Genomic DNA, 16,760 nt, shown 5'->3' with positions numbered 1-16,760 from the left:
GGTCTTGCACTGAAAGCCAAACTCAGTCTTTAAATTAAAAGACAGCATCCATAAGATGATCAATTAAAGGCTTAAATGGCACTCGAACAGAATGTGTGTTCTGTATAAATGCATAAATTTTCAAGTGAAAACTTGATAGAGTTATCCTTTTATTTATGTAAGTACATCCTGAAAATTGCAAGTGACTTTCTACGTTTTTTTTAATGATCATATCTTTTTAAAAAAATCAGATTATCAGTGGTATTTTTTCCTGACTCAGACTAATACACACCAAGATAATTGGTATGTGTGGGTAACACATACCACGATAATTACATGAAAATCTTCCACATTGAATAGTAAGAAAAATTGAAGAATACAACGTTTTTTTTTTGTTTCCTTGCTTGTTTATTCACTTAAAGTTACTTCACACATAATCAATTTTTGTTACCATACTGAGAAATCACTGAATAAAACATATTGATTAGGACAGAAAAATGTAATTCCTGCCACTCAGCAACCCTGGAAAAAAACAAGACAAGACAAAACAAAGCAAACCAACCAACCAACCAAACCACAGTGATTCAGAAGAAAAAAATAAATTGAAATTAAAATGGCATTAAAAAAAAGAAAGAAATCTCTTAGACCATTTTCTTCTAGAAATAATGCTTATCTTGGGGCTTGTCTGTAATTCATTAAATTTGTCAAAGCATGGCAAGGTTGAGATACATGTGATCAAAAGTGCATTTCTACATCAGATTTCCTTGCAATAAAGTCAATGGATTCTGCAAAGTCATACTTTATTTTTTTCCCCTTATGTAACCATTTTTTAAATTTATTACTCCCCTCCCCATTGTTTGCAAAAGCAATGCTAAATAAACTGAAAATGATGCTTTACGTTAGCTAAGTTATATAAGAGGGGTAATATGTTTTTGATAAACTCTCTGCTGGGTGTTAGGATAACTCCCTATGATCAGTATCCTATATAGCCTGCTACTGGAAAGGAGATAAACTACTGGAGTGATACCATCTGGCATATCCTATGCTTCAAATAACAATTATCATTTGAATATATTGAAAGGTATAACTACATTGTTGACTTTCTCCTGTGGGGCTTTGTATAAATTATTTTTTATTAAAAACTAACATAAAGCTCAGCAGAATTTAACCTGTAAGATTTCTTTTCTGACCCATGTTAAGGACAACAAACTACTGACTGATTACCAGAAAATATCGTGAGACATTTCCCTAGTGTCTCCTTTTTCCTTGCTATCTGTATTTGTAATTACTTTCCTGGATGCCTATCTGTTTGGAAGCCCAGCAGTTGTATTTCATTCAAACCATACTTCCATATTTTTTAGATTGTTATATAATCCTGAGTGCCTGATTTGCAATGCATTATGCCCTGTCTCCTGTGATAACTCTGTCCTCATAACAGGCCAGATGCTGCCTATGAAAGCCATGAACAGCAGGGTGAAGCAACACTTTTTTAAGTTTTGCTTGAATTTTTCATAGTTTCTTAACTGCTGCTCTAAGGAGGGAGTAAACATACACTGTTGTTGTCATCCTGTTATATTGCAGACTATAACTTTAAACTTAGGAGACAGAAAATCAGGAACAGGTCTGCAGCAACTCATATTCTGCTTTACTGAACACTAGGTAAACACTTGTTTATACATCACACCCAGAGCCACTGGAGAAGCCCTGCAGTTATTTAGGGAATGCAGATGATACAACCAGAAGAAGACCTGGACATGTATAAGACTGAATGGGAGAGCAATAAGGAGCTAAGAACTGGAAGTCAACAAAAGCCTTAAACATCAGACTGAATCCTGAAATGCGAAAGAAGGAAGAGTTTATAAAAAGACTCATGGGAAAGATCAGTGTGGCCAGAACATGTTATTGTGTAAACACGCTATGTAAAAATCAAAATGCATCCATTTATGAAAAGTGAAGATAGAAATATTTATAGACAGAACTAGTGGCATTCTCATGCCTCATTCATTAAAAAAATAAGGAAGATGGTGATCTAAATAATAAAGAAGGTGCATTAAAATAATTAAGGAAGTGATATGTCTCTCTGCTTCTTGCTAAAACTCTGGCCAAAACCAAATCCAAATATTCAACAACATCCCAGTCACAGGCCCATCTTGTCCAGCAAAGTATGGAATGATCAGGTCTTGGCCAGCCATTCTCTGGCACTGAGTTGCCAAATGCTCTGAAATGCCTCAACTTATTTGGGCTGTAGCCTTTGTTAGGAAACAATTAGCATCAATGGAAAGGGCTTTCAAACTCAGGTGGGCATTGCTGCTATTTTATTAGCCAGTTTATTCATTTTCTAAGTGCTTAGCTGAAGCAAAATATTTTACTTAGTTATAATCTCAGTCAGTGGTCTACAGTGGTCAGTAGTCAGAGTGCATACATTTTATTTTGATGAGCTCCCTTTTAGTTGTAACTTGGTTTGCTACAGGTTTATGCCTTTCTGTCTGTCAATTTCCTTCTAATATTTTTTGAATCTCTTAGTCAACTTCAACCAAACTCAACAAGCAGTTAAGTTTCAGAGATAATAAAATCCCATGAGAACCAGAGACAGGGTAAAGGAGAGGGAGCTAAAGAAAATGTCGCTGAAGGAAAGGCATTGATGGGAGCTCGACAGCTATCTGTCACGTGGCATTTCTTGCTATGGGCCACTCAGCACAGGACGAGCACTTAGCCCATCAGTTCCACTGCATGCAAATCTTCATAGGCTTTTATTTCACTGCGTTTTTGTTGTTGTTGTTGTTCATTTTGTTTTGATTTTAAGAGTATTTGCATTTGAAATTCCTATTTCCCTCGCTTGTTTACAGCAACCTGTGTATTAGATATAGACTTCTGAACAGGATTGCCGCATCGATTTGGGCTTGTCTCAATCAATAATCAAACAGAACTAAACATACTTGGATGTGTAGCTCTGTCTTCCCATCGCATGGCAGAGCCCAGCTACTCTTAGGTGCTGGCTCCTCACTTGGTCTCTCTCCAAGCTCCACCAGGCCCACATACAGGTCTCTCCCATCGTTCCACAGGCTGGTGCACACAGCATGCCAGACACATTAGCTCCTACCTGCACCTTGTCTCAGGACAAGGCGCAATCCTCAAGTCGTTCCTGAGCTGAGGCAAATACCCAACGGTGTGCCCAGATGATATGGGCAGCCACCTGGGAGCACGGACCAGGAGATATGAGAAACATCTGGGTGCAGTGAGGCTGCAGTGTCCCCACTGCAGAAGGTTTTCTTTCATCAGCACACCTTTATTTTTTTTCTGTCCTAAAGCTGCCAGATTACTCTCTTTAAGAAGAAAGCTGATGATCAACTTAATTATCAAATTATAACATTTTGCAAAATTGATAAGTGGAAAACCAGCCCCCAAGCTATAATCCTTACTGTTGGGAGATATATTTTATCTATGCTATATTGGAATCCACTAAAAAAAGATGTGTGTGAAGTGTACAGGCAATGTATGACTGCATAAGCCCACTTCACTGAAGTTGCCTTTATAAGCCCTTGGCCAATGTTTACTTAGCCACAATAAGCCTACTGTAAATAATTAAAAGGCTCCTTTGTTTCCTTTCTAGTCGTGTGTAGTATGGTTGGTTTAGTGTTGTTGGGTGGCAAGTTACATGGATTTCCTAGGCCAGCTCATTTATTTTATTTGGCTATTGGGCCTTGTTGCTGTTTGGAAATTTCCTGATTTCAGTTGCATTTTCTGAACTGCTTTTGGAGCCCTTTGAGCATGAGCAAACTACAGGGAGAAACTGTTGTGGTTAATAAAGCACTGTGATTGTGCAGGAGCCTCACACAGCAGCCCTGCTTAGACGGTCAAGCTCTTGAAGTGCTTCATCACCCACATGCTGCCCTGACCATATGGAGCAGATATAGCTAAAAAGCTGACATGGAGCCAGGAAAAGAAAAGCAGAGACCACCTATCTGTATCAAGTTCATGAAGTCACACAGCCCCACAGGAAGCCAAAAATGTCTCCATAAAATACATAGGAAAAAAAGTCTGAGAAGGATTGCATCAGTGCCCCAGGCCCACACAAGGAACTTGTAACAGAACAAATCATTGAACCCAGTTCTTCCAAACTCCTCAGTAGGCCCTAACCACTAGGCCCTTTTCTTCATGATGAAGCAAAGGAAGGAAAATAGAGGAGGAGAATTAAGATGCAGAAATTTCGGTGAAGACATGACAGATGGCACATAGGAGTTTGTAATGATTGAGGCTTGAAAAGTCATTTTAACTATCTATGTCATAGAAAATCTGTGAAAAAACATAATATTTTCCTGTTACCAAGTAAATTCTGGCCTGAAGTTTAAGAAATGCAATCTCATATTCTGGTGTAACGTCCACATACTGCTCTTATAAATCAGGTAAAAACAGATAAGCTCTGGAGAGACAGAAATGATGGCACTGAACAGAACTAGTCTTAAGAAGGAGGACCAGAGCAAAGTGCACCAGAAAAACTTCTCTTCCGTAAGTGTCATGTGCTATTGCAATGTTAATTCTGGGCATATGCAGTGTACCACCACTACAATATGAGTTTTATCTTTTCTTTTCAAAATGTTTTACATTTCAAAATGTAGCTTGTTTCATTTTTAAGGGTAAGCAGTCACCCAGAGACTTGTGGAAAACTGATTGAACTGTTTAATTCAAACAGTTGCAGGGTGGGGATGCTCCTTTCAAAAAGAAGCATAGTTTTACACTGTAAATGTATAAGTCATTTAAAAAAATGTGACTGAATAATTTGGAACAGAATTCTACCTCTTTATACACATAATGAGCATAATACAGTGCAAGGACTAATATCCCAATTCATCAGAGTTAAAGGAACTTTAAGATGATAATATACAAAAAGGGATCACTTTCTTGTTTCCCAGGCTGGGTGTACTCCTCAGTCACCCTCTGATCCCATACCATGGGTTTAGAAGGGAACGAGGTACTCCCTCCTATCCTGACTTGCCTTTAGGAAACCTGAATATTCGGACCAGATGAAGTAGTTGATAATAAATAAGTCTGAAAACAGACTGATTTTTTTTCAGTGTTTGTCCCTTCAGCTGTGACAACCACCCAAGCTACCAGTACTAACTCTACCACTGAGTCTGCACAATAACTGCATTTTGTAGACTAGAATTCTGAGCTGACAAACAAGTTTTGCTGTTTGCCATGTGCTCTTGCATTTGCTCATCCATCTGGATTGATGTGCCTAGCAAAAGATTAGCTCTATAGTGCCTTGATCCTTTGGAAAGGCCTCTAGGCAGTTCCGTCTCACACACGATAAATAATAAATAACATTAATGGAATGCCAAGAATGTCATTAATAATTTTCAGATATGTAATTCAAATTTAGAAGCATTTCAGACATCATATAATGTTCAAGTTCAAATGACACTGCAATGCTTATCTGAGTATGTGATAAAGAAGAAACTGGCCAGCAAGATCATGCCATTGCTGTTGTGTTTTTTTCTGTTGTTATGTCTTTTTCTTTGATGCGAGACTCTAATTAGAAATGACTGGAAACCTGACAGTTGAACATTGATAAGAATTGATTGAGCTTATAAGTTAAAAGCTCATAGTCATAAACAGGACTATTGGAGTTGTTCAAGGCTAATGATATTGATACAAGTAGTCCATGCAAATAAGGAGATTCCAAAGCTAATAAATGCGTCATTATATATGCTTGTGAAATCAACTGGGAACAAATGGGTCCAGGGAAAGATACATAAATACTGTACAGCAATCTTTATGCAATTCTTTATTGCATGAATGATGAAGGAAAGAAAATGCTGAGAAGGATATTAATGTTATTATGCAACACTGGAATGTAAACATAAAATAACACTGGAAGTTACAGACTTGCAGAGTCACAGAATGGCTGAGATTGGAAGGGACCTCTAGAGATCATCTAGTCCAACCCCCCTGCTCCAGCAGGGACACCTAGAGCATGTGGCACAGGGTGGCATCCAGGTGGGTTTGGAAGATCTCCAGAGAAGGAAACCCCACAGGCTCTCTGGATAGCCTGTTCCAGGGCTCTTGTATGTATAAAGAAAAAACAAGTCAGTAGAGCTTCTCAGTGTGTTGGAGGCAATTTACTCATGATCTGTCCCAGACCATCAGAAACTCCTCTTTCAGTGACTGAAGATGGAAAATAAGTTTTCTTGAATTAAACTCCAGTTTTTAGTCTCTGAACCAGCTCTGCTCACATAAAATTATTTTTGTCATATCTCAGTTACGTGACATAGAAGATAGGCCTGGCACTTTACAAATGAAAGAAGACTTTACTGACCCACTCCTGAAAGGTGCTGAACATTCCTAGTGATTTCAGACACTTAAACCCGAGTTTGCACTTAATTATTTTTTTGATCATGGCCAGATTGGCAATATTTTTCAGGACTGAACCTCATGAGCAAATTTCTGCAGCACAAGGAGTTTCACAGCAGAGGAGAAAGGGATGGGGCATTGAGTGGTATTCCATTTAAAAGCATAGATATCTAAATGCTGGTGTCTCCAAATAAGGTAGGTGTCTATACTTCCGTTATAGCCAATGAGGATTAACTATATAATCTGTAGCGCTCAGTAGTGCTCATTAGATTGTTTATTCAATCCACCTGGACATAGTTGCTGACATAGTTGTTTGTATTGGGTATTCCTCCTGATGTACACACCAGTCGCCACTCCAGGATTGCATGGATCTCCCAGTTGTCCCATGTCACCACTTTCCACTTCTTGTAGATATTTCAGTATTCTAAGGCACCTTACTTGGCACAAAATACCTAAGTTTCTGTGAAAGCAATTTAGAAGTTTATTCAAATTATGAGAAATAGGAGTCCAATTTAGGGTGAGCTCTAGTATTGTACATGGAAGTTTCAAAACAAATTCCCTTCTGGAGGCCAATTTAAATTTTAACTTTAAAGCTCAGTGACTCATCAGAGCATTTCTGGGGAACAGGATTTGAGTGCCTATATGTTGTTCCTGGACACCGTACAAGACACCCTAGGATTTTCAAGATATCTACCTGAAACTGGGGGATATCTATTGGAACCAATGAAAACCGCTATTCATGGTACACAGTACTAAAGTACTGAAGTACAAAGGGCACAATAGATGAATGAATGAAATCAAATTTTGGATCTTATTTTGGAAATATTCATTTCAGGTAGCAGCTTAAAGGAAAACAGGACAAATTTTTTTCTCAGTATCTATCTACTGTTGAAAGTGTCTCTCTCAGATTTGAAATAATTATTCTCCCTCTCTATCTCTCCATACTCCTCTTTTCACTAAGTTCAAAACACTATTATTCACATCAGTATTTTTTTTTCAAATTATTTTAACTGTTTCTTGGAATCTTTACAATGGCTTACAGTGAATTCACAATGTCCCTGTTTGTAAAAGCTATGCTTAAGTAAGAAATCAAGCAGATAGCAAGTGTCTATAGCTCTGCAAACAGTACTGATTCAAGCAAACCTCCAAAGGAATTTTCATTTACTACTTCATCAGAAATATGTGAAAAGGAATTTCTCCTTTCCCTTACCTTTCCTACACAACCAGCCTCACAATGTTTTTCTTACTCCTTTTCCTGTACTAAGGCTAATGTATTGGATCACAGAAACCTTGTATTAGATTAGCAATCATCCATATGGAAAAAAGATATATAACCCTCATATCTTTTGTAGGGTAGTGGAGAGGCAACAAATGAAAAAGACACGATCAGTTAGAATACACACATAAAATACTACAAAAGTACTCAATGTTCGTGTTGCTTAAAACATATAGCATGACAGTGGAATTGTGATATGTTCATACATTTTATAATCTGCACTATGCTATGAAATACATTAAAGCATAACAGAAACACAAGGTAATCTTACAATATTTTAAATGCATCTGCATAATGTCACATGTACTTTAGCATATGTGCAACACATGTTTTCCTATATTAAATGTATGGAAAATATGTCACTTTCAGTGTAGGAGGATAGGTGATGAATAACGGGCTTGCTAAGCTCTGTGTCTGAAATCCATCTAATGCATTAAACTGCTTCGTACTTACAATAGATGGATCTGACCTTTAAAACTTAAATGCTGGAGGGGCACTCTCATCCTGAAGTCCAAATGAGAAAAAGCAAGATATTCTAATAGCTTTCACAATATTCGACAAATGTTTTTTAGGACATGACATGAAAGACCACAAAGGCTTTTAAGTTGTGCCTTTGGCCCAGCTGCATCAGAAATCATCTGACTTAAAATCGTCCAGGACAAAGAAAGTAAGTATTTATATTTAGATGATGTAAATGATGGCTTCAAAGTTACAAGAGTGAGTTGGACATCCAATTTCCAGTATTTGGTCACTGAAATCTTGCAGTGTCATCAAAGCCTACAATATTTTAACAAAGGCTGCTATTCTAAGGATCTTTTCTTATTTAAACACAGTCTGATTTAGTTCATTTCCAGGATACTGCACTGGCTCCTCCGCTGGTGTTAATGGTCATATGCCCTAAGCTTCTCAATAACCACTGCAGCACCAGCTGAGGATCTGACACTTTCACAAGCTTTTTCCTTGAGCATATTCATTTTGAGGAGGAGAAAAAGACTCCCAGATCTAATCCTCCTCAGATAAATTTTACTCGGAATTATGCCACTTAGGTCAAGGGGAATGGTGTCCTTTTCAAAGAATAAGTGCCTCTTATAAGAAAAACGTGGATAATTCTTTGGGGGTGTATGCTTAAATTTTTCAGTTTTACACATGGAGGTTGGCCTGGAAATGTAATTGAAAACATAAATAATAAATGTATTACTGGCACAGGAGGTAGTGTAGTTTCTTGAGCTGTTGGCTCACGCCTGTGGGAACAGCAGGGTGGCATATTTTTCATGTGGTTTAAAATTCAAGCTGTTTTAAATATTACTGAGCACCAAACAAATTAGTAACTGAAGTCCATTAGGCTTCCTAAAAATTTCCTTCATGGATTTTACCTGGGACTAGCCAACTAAAACCACACTATTCTACTCGATCTTCTGGAATTACTTAGTAGATTTCTAGGCTTTCTGATGCGCTCAGTTCCATGTGATGTGACAAATAACAGGTTTATTCTTGTAACACAGCCCTAGGGTTTAGAGTGATTTATTTAAATCACATACAGTACGTAGCAAGACCTGGAACACAGTCTAGATCTCAAGCCTAGGCCTGTATCTGAACCACAAATCAGCTCTTATTTCATTCTTCACTGATGAATCTAATTCAAGCTAGCAAATACTTTTCTCTTGTAGCGGCCAGTGAAACCCAAAAAACTACCTGGTAAATACTTCCAATGTCAAGGGCATAAGAAAGCAAACGGAGCCCAACCCCACAGCAGCACAAAAGTGGCTAGACGCCTATGAGCCTCAGAAAGTTCAGAGGTTCAACTTGGAGACCTACCAAAACGTTCCAATACTTATACAAAGTTTATCCAAACTATCTGAACCCTCAAGAATGCAGACATGGGCCTCCTGAGAACAGATTTTTTAGCTAGCTTCCCATTAGTTTCCTTTTATGCCAGATACGCAACAAAAACGGCCTTTGTTTTGGTATTTTTTTACTTGAGAGTAAAGTGGAGCCAGAAGCATCATGCAGAACCACAAATTTACATTGAAGCAAAGTGCAATGGGGAGTTTACTGAAACTCGTCAGAGTTTAGTTGCAATTTGCAAGTGTACCTGTGTGTACCTCTTATTTTGTATCTCTACTAACTGGTTCATTCAGAAGGAATACTATTGCAACTATCTCCTCTGAAGAAAGCGAGAAAGCAAGAAAGCAAGAAGGAAAGAAGGAAAGAAGGAAAGAAGGAAAGAAGGAAAGAAAGAAAGAAAGAAAGAAAGAAAGAAAGAAAGAAAGAAAGAAAGAAAGAAAGAAAGAAAGAAAGAAAGAAAGAAAGAAAGAAAGAAAGAAAGAAAGAAAGAAAGAAAGAAAGAAAGAAAGAAAGAAAGAAAGTCACCATTTTGTGTCCCCAGAAGTTGCTACTGAAACATTTTACATTAACACCTAAGAATTCCGCCCATTCAGAGATTACTTTTAAAATCTGTTTGCCTGCATAAATAAAGGAAAATCATAATTATCTGGTTTGATGTTAGCAGTTTGATGGAAGTGACTTATTCTTGTGATCATGAAGTATTCTGCTAATTGCAGATGCAGTTGTTAAAATTGTTATCCTTAGATCAAGTACTACCAATAGCCACTGAATTGGCACCATTTGTTCATTGTATGCCAGAGTAGGATACCACAGATAGGCCTGCACGGCATGACAAATGAAGGCTGTCCATTACCTTTTTTAGCTTACTTGATAGCCCAGGGCTATAAAATACTGTAGAGAGCACCAACTACCCAACCATTGTTGAATACTTGCATGAAATTAAAATAGACTTTATTTTCTTTGCTTGTTCTTTCATTTTTTGTGCTCACTCTCCTCTGCCACATCCTCAGTAATAAAGTCTGGCTTTTCAAAGAGAAAAATCCTACCTTTGGACACAGAGACATTTTAGAATCCCACTTTGACATTCATAAAAGTGAGTTCACAGATGAACATTTTCTAAAGTACTTCAGCAGCAGCTGGCATGCTCCTAATCAGCAATAAGAGGCAATAAGATGCAACATTTGTTACTTCTGTCATGCATAGGAAAAGAGAGAATTAATTCTTTTTCTTCAGGCTTTGGAGCAAAGAAAGTCGACTGGATTACCTATAATTTTTGACATTATTGCCCATGGACATGTAACTAGCAAATTGGCACCATTGACAGTTGTCTTAGATTTTTTTCCTTTTTAATAAAATTCTTTAGTAAATATCATGCGGGCCTCCACAATATCACAACTTTTTAATCCGTGAAGGGTATAAATTCATGAAAGTGACACAACTAAGCATAAAATAAATTATAGAAATATGTATTATCCTGTTTCATTGCTGTGCAGCCCGATATTTCCCCTCTTGGATTTTCTAAATTTAGCTGATTTTATTCAAAATTTTTAAGTTAATAGCCTTAGCACATTGGACAAAAATATTTAAGGTTCATTGTTCGAAAGCATTTTCCCTTCACCAATGCCTCCTGTCCCACACGTTTGCTGTTTAACTAAACACGTAGGAAATTAACAAAGTCTGTGACCTAACAAGTGGCAATTCATAAATTCATTAGATTAAAACAGACTAGTAACATAGCAATTCCTTTAATAGGTTTCCTTCCAATCTCTAATTTACATTTCTGTCTGCCCTGGCAAAGATATTACTTCGTTAAGTTTTTTTTTTTCTCTCTCTCCCTAAATTAGAGAAATTTTAATGACTTCTCTTATTTATTGCTTCCATATGCAAGTAGTTATCTTTCTTGCAAATGGAAATGAGACCCAAAATTGCAACAAATGGGGCCAAGCTGCTGAGTGCATATGTTCCTTTTTGGAGAAAGTACACATGCCTGATTGAATTAACTTTAACCTCTCTGTCCATTGAACAGACATCCTCTAATGTGGGGGCTTTTAAAACTGTTCTCGTTAAATTTATTTTGAATCGCTGAGAACACTCTATCACGGTTTCAGCAAATAACCTCTGATAATATTAAACACCTGGTAAGCACAGTACCCAGGGGACCCCGTGCTGCCGTGTTTGACCTGTGACCTCCTGCAGTGAAGTTCGGCCCTTGTGATCCACTTGGATTCAGACAAGAAAGCTATTCTGAGGGAAAACACCTGCTTGCAAGGGCTGACCCCAAGCCAGTGCACAGTTGAGAAAAGTCAGCTGGGTAGAAAGAGACCAGAGCCCTGTGCAGGTGTTTCCTACAGCACCATACAGCTCAAAAAAAAAAAAAAAAAAAAAAAGTGCTCCTTCGGCTGTTTATTTGGGTTTGCAGAGCTGGAGCTTCTTCTGATAGATGCTGACAAAAAGAAGAACCTACTGGTTCTGAATTTCCAAGACTGCAGAGTCAGCCTAAGCAGGTCCCCAGTCTGTACGACTCCAGTGGGATTAATAGCCATGGGAAAAAACAAATGTGGAAAGAAGGCCCAATCCCTTCTTTCCTTTCCACTGCCTTTGCTATTTATATTCAAAGAAGCAATAAGTGGATGATTTCTTCCTTGAGAGAGTCTTTTGACTCTTATTTCCTCTTACTGAGATGTCCTGTAATCTACCCTTATATAAAAAATGTGTTGTGAGCAAGGACTTGAAAGTAGCAACAACAAAACCTCCTGCTAAGTGAGAGGAAGAGGTAAATCCTTCCCTAGCTACAGTAAGGTTTTTACAGTGTTTTATTTTATGCAGTACGATAATGATTCTTTTTAAGTGCAGTGGGCCCCGCTTTCATTCAGTATTTTCTAGGCATATGTCACATTACTCATTTTTGTCAACAGGTCTGCACAATGACAGGGTAGTGAGAGGAAAATATTTAATCTATCTCTTTATTTATTAAGTGAGTATCATGAAATAAGATGACAGGGATGGAAACCTAACCCTTTTGAAATTCTTCCGTTAATTTCTTTATACACTTTTTTTTCCAAAGTCACTGTTGGATGCAGGACTTGAATGTCACTCACTCTCACACTCAAGGGCTGTCAACACAGCCCCATTCACCTGATGAGAGCACCTTCAGCTGGCATCAATAAAGCCCTTCCATTTCCGACAGTCTTAGGTTCTGGAGCTCTCCAATATTAAACAGCCAATTTTGAACCATTTAAAAAGAGAAGGGCAGCAGGGATAGGGGGAAAGAATGGCTGTTTCTGTGCAAGAAGAATTCAGCTACAACTTGTCAGAATTCATTTCAGCTTTACCTTTTATTGCCTTCATATCCAAACTGCTTTCCATCACTCTGGCTGAGGCAGGATTCGTATGCCTGTCCTAGACGTGAAAGGTCAGTACAGTGTGCATCGTGCAAACGGCCTCATTAATACAACCAGATTCCAACAAAAAGGAAGAAGGGAAGAAGAAAGGAAGAAAGAAAGGAAGAAAGAAAGAATTATTGGCAAGCACAGTGGCACTAACAATTTGCCTTCATCTTTTGCCCAGCATCTTGGGCCTGATAAAGACCAACATCTGAAAACAATCATTGGAGCATATTAGCTTTTTTTCCAAGTCATATCAAACTACAGTGTAATAACAAGACATTTATTCTGCAGCATTTTAAGATTTAAGCAATTTGCAATCTACTTCTAAGATGACTGAGCTGGAAGCAGGAAGAACACAAGTTCTTTAAGTAACTTCCTCACTGTTCCCTAGTCATACACTGGGAACACTTGACACCCAATTGCATTTATCCTGCTGGAAGTAAATGCAAGTCATCACTTCGCATAAGGCTGTTGGTATGATTTCTGCCAGGGCTGATAACAATGTCCTATTGTTGATGAGCCTCTGTCAGTTCCACTTAGCAGTGAGAATGTCAAATTGTCAAGTGTTTTTAAGACTGGAAGGCGAGAGACAACCAGTACCAATTTCACTTGGAGCCAGAGGGTTGAATCCCCCCCAGATGTCCTCGCTATACAGGGTAACACAATGTGATGGGAAGCTATAACCAGAAGAAAAACAGTGAAGATATTTTTTAAGATTATGCTCCTGGGAGTGTAAAAGGACAATACCTTTGCTTATTCTTTAGAGAATCTCCAAGCTCTCTCTAACAGCAGCATAAAAATTAAATTAAATCCAGACATTGGGCCTGAAAAAAATTCAGTCTACCTGTAAGTCTTCTGTTCTTAGGGGACGTTGTTCTAGCTGCCTATAGTATTGCCATTACTAAAACTTCATTAGTGTTCCTCAAGTAGTGGTTCCACTACTTGATTTCTACTACTTGTGTATATATGCACATCTGACCCATAAAGAATCACAACAGGTAATCAAATTGCTTATTCAGTGGTCATGCATAAAGGTACTGACAGTCCAAGTTCCAGGTCCTAATAGGCAACAGGCTACGTTGCACTGCTGTCTATAGCACAAATATCCACTTGAGACTCTCTGAGATGGATGAGTATGGAGACACAGGGCTAGATTTACCCAACCTGAATTCCACCCAAGTCCCTCATGTTTTCTGTCAGTGGAGAAGGCAAAGTGCCTCTAAGGTTTCTGACCATTCAAGTAGTCAGAACCTGAACAAGCATGTCACCTAGAGAAAATATCAGGCAAAAGGACTGGAGTAGAACTTAGGACTTCTGAAAATAACCTGTAGTTCTTTTAGGTTGAGCCAGTTAGGCAACCAGTCCACTAAGAGTTACTCTCTGGCTGCACTACAAATGAAAGAAATGTCATCAGAGACGTCTTCAGGACAGTTAGCTTTGGCAGATTACACATGCACTACACTAACTATGAAGAAGAATTACCTTAAAAAATAATATTGCAAAAAAAATCCTTTATGCTTTATTTGTCTTCTAGATTAACTTCAGGTAACCAGCTTTCAATATTATCTGCTTTAGTAGCCTACTATTCTGCTCTCCTCTATGAGCTGGCTATTCCAAACAGCTTCTGCCTGAGCATTAGCAACTACAGCACACAGACAGATTCACTTGCTTCAGTCCCAGGGCTCTCCCTTTGTTTTCCATGTCCTGGATCTCTGTTTAGCTTCCTCAGTTTTGGCCCTTAGTCATCTGTGTTATGCCATGGCATTCTCCACGTGTCATTCTCAGTTTCCAGCTGAGCACTAATCCTACCAGGACACATTCTATAAAGTTTTATTCCCCGTTTTGCAATCTGAAATGACTACCATTTTCTCCCATTTTTTAGGTGTTAATGAGAACTGTGGGGGGCCAGGGGAAAGAGTAAATCATAAAGAGATTGTGTTTTGCTCTTTTCTCTATTTCTGTTTCAAGTGCTGTGATTAAAGTTTATTTATTTGTTTATTTGTTTAAAATGATTTTTTTTCCTGATGTTTAGGTCTCCTGAGAAAGAAAAGAGAAACAGCTGCTTTAGATAAAATCATCCTCCAGAACAGCCTGCTAGTAATGAGTTTATTCAATTTTTTTAACGGTAAAAATAAACAGCAACAGAAAATACACCAAATACCTTGTTCTTGGACATATACCTAATAGATCACCTTTAACTAACGGAGGTTAAGTTGGAGAAGGGGGAATTCTTCATAAAGGTAGATTATTCCAAACCTGCTTAATGTGGAATTTCAGCCATGTTCTTGTGAAGCAACAGGTTCCAGAGACAGAACAGCAGAACAGCGGGACATTTGGTCTAATCCAATATGGTTACGTTTGTGTTACTAGGATTTTGTGCAAGTTTGATTTTAGGGGTTAAAAATTTGTATTGAGTAACTTTACTGAGTTTTTATTTTCTTGTCCTGCTGCATTGTCTGGATCTGGCTAGAAAAAGACAAAATGCTGCTCTTACAATACTCAAAAAGGCATGATTTTCTGCAGGTCTCAAGGGAATCCCATCAGGATCTCTTTATCATGTCCTTTGATGCACCATCCCAATTTTCCAGTAACACTGGCATTTCTTCTATTCCATCACTCACAAAAAATCTGTATTTGTACGAATGAAGAAAGAGTGGGAGTCCATCACGAAGGAGATGGGACAGTCTTAATTCTACTGGTAAAACAAATGTTTATAGCTCTCGCCCTCTTCTTCACCTGCCCCCCGCAAAAAAAAAGGAATCCCCGTTCTCCCCGTTCTCATTGGTAGGCCTTGAAAAGAAAACCCGCAACTCTCCAGTTGTTCTCTAATCAATCCCAGGTACAGATTTACCATAGGCTAAGCAGGGAAGCAAGATTTCTTTTACTACTGGCTGCCAAATGCATAATTGTTGCTGTTTAGGAAAGAATGTTCTCTTTTTTCCCAGCTTGTTTAAATGGTAAATTACCCTTTCCTTAGTTCTGTGGAAAAACACATTCTCTTTGGAAAGCAAACCTGAGAGTATACACACTTTGATTTTTATGCCTTTTGTATTAAACAGGTTTGACTGAGTAAAATGTGATCTCTTTTGATACTCCACATGTGTGTAATCAAGTAGTAAAGAACCAAGGTTCTCCACATATCAACATGCAGTATTTGCAAATATTATCTTACTCAAACTACTAGTAATGAATTTACAAAAGCTCTTACTCGTCGTGCTGGAAAAGTTCACTCAAGCAACTCTGAAAAGACAAAGAGAAGGAAAAAAAAGAAGGAAAAAGAAGGTGTAAGGAGGTGCATAAATTATTGCAGCCCTGCGGCAGTGTGTGAGTTTTACAGGGCTATTTATTTTGCTTTTCAATAAAAATGTGTAATAGACCCACTGGACCTATTACTTGCCCACTGGACCCATTACCTCTATTGAACAAGGGTAGCGTGGCTGAAAGGGAGGACTGATTGGCAGCTCAGCCTCCTCCACCCCAGCCTGGGCTGCACCAGGGCTGCAGCCACTGCAGCTCCCCCGGAGCGGGGTTCACACCTCCCCTGAAGTGCAAAAATGCAAAGGCAGATAGAGAGGCTGCAGGAAGCCCTGGCGCCGGAGTGGCAGCATGGAAGTACATTAGGGCCATGAAGAAAAGCAGGTGTGAGTTTTTTGTTGTTCAGCCAAGTGCCTTCGCAGGCCAACTTTGGCCAGGCAAAGCGCGTTGGACAGATGCAGCTGGGACAGGGTGTCCTCAAGTAGGAAGGCATTAAATTGTAATCTGTGCTTCTTGAACCCTTGATCTAGCAAGGTGCTGAGCACCAGGATCACAGTCCTGCAGAGCACAGAAGTACAGGCTTACCCTTTTAAGATTGGGTACACATGTAATTTGAGTACACACATAAGATCTGTAGCTAGATCTTTAAAACTTTTTAAACTCTGATT

At 38.5% G+C, this 16,760-nt stretch overlaps 1 long non-coding RNA gene across 1 annotated transcript in view; it reads right to left on the bottom strand.

Moving 5' to 3' along the window:
* Positions 1 to 5,987, bottom strand: part of LOC148595244 (uncharacterized) — a 33,679-nt gene extending 27,692 nt beyond the window's left edge. The window contains exon 1 of the long non-coding RNA XR_015913208.1: positions 5,902 to 5,987. This is a non-coding gene — a long non-coding RNA (uncharacterized LOC148595244). The remainder of the gene's footprint in view (positions 1 to 5,901) is intronic.
* Between the last annotated feature and the right edge of the window lie 10,773 nt (positions 5,988 to 16,760).

This window comes from Tinamus guttatus, unplaced genomic scaffold, assembly GCF_059628265.1.
Source record: "Tinamus guttatus ecotype Peru unplaced genomic scaffold, ASM5962826v1 Tinamus_guttatus_pri_ptg000134l, whole genome shotgun sequence".
In the NCBI taxonomy this organism is placed as follows: Eukaryota; Metazoa; Chordata; class Aves; order Tinamiformes; family Tinamidae; genus Tinamus; species Tinamus guttatus.
Note: the sequence above shows the minus strand (reverse complement) of the source record. Positions and strands in the feature narration are given on the sequence as shown.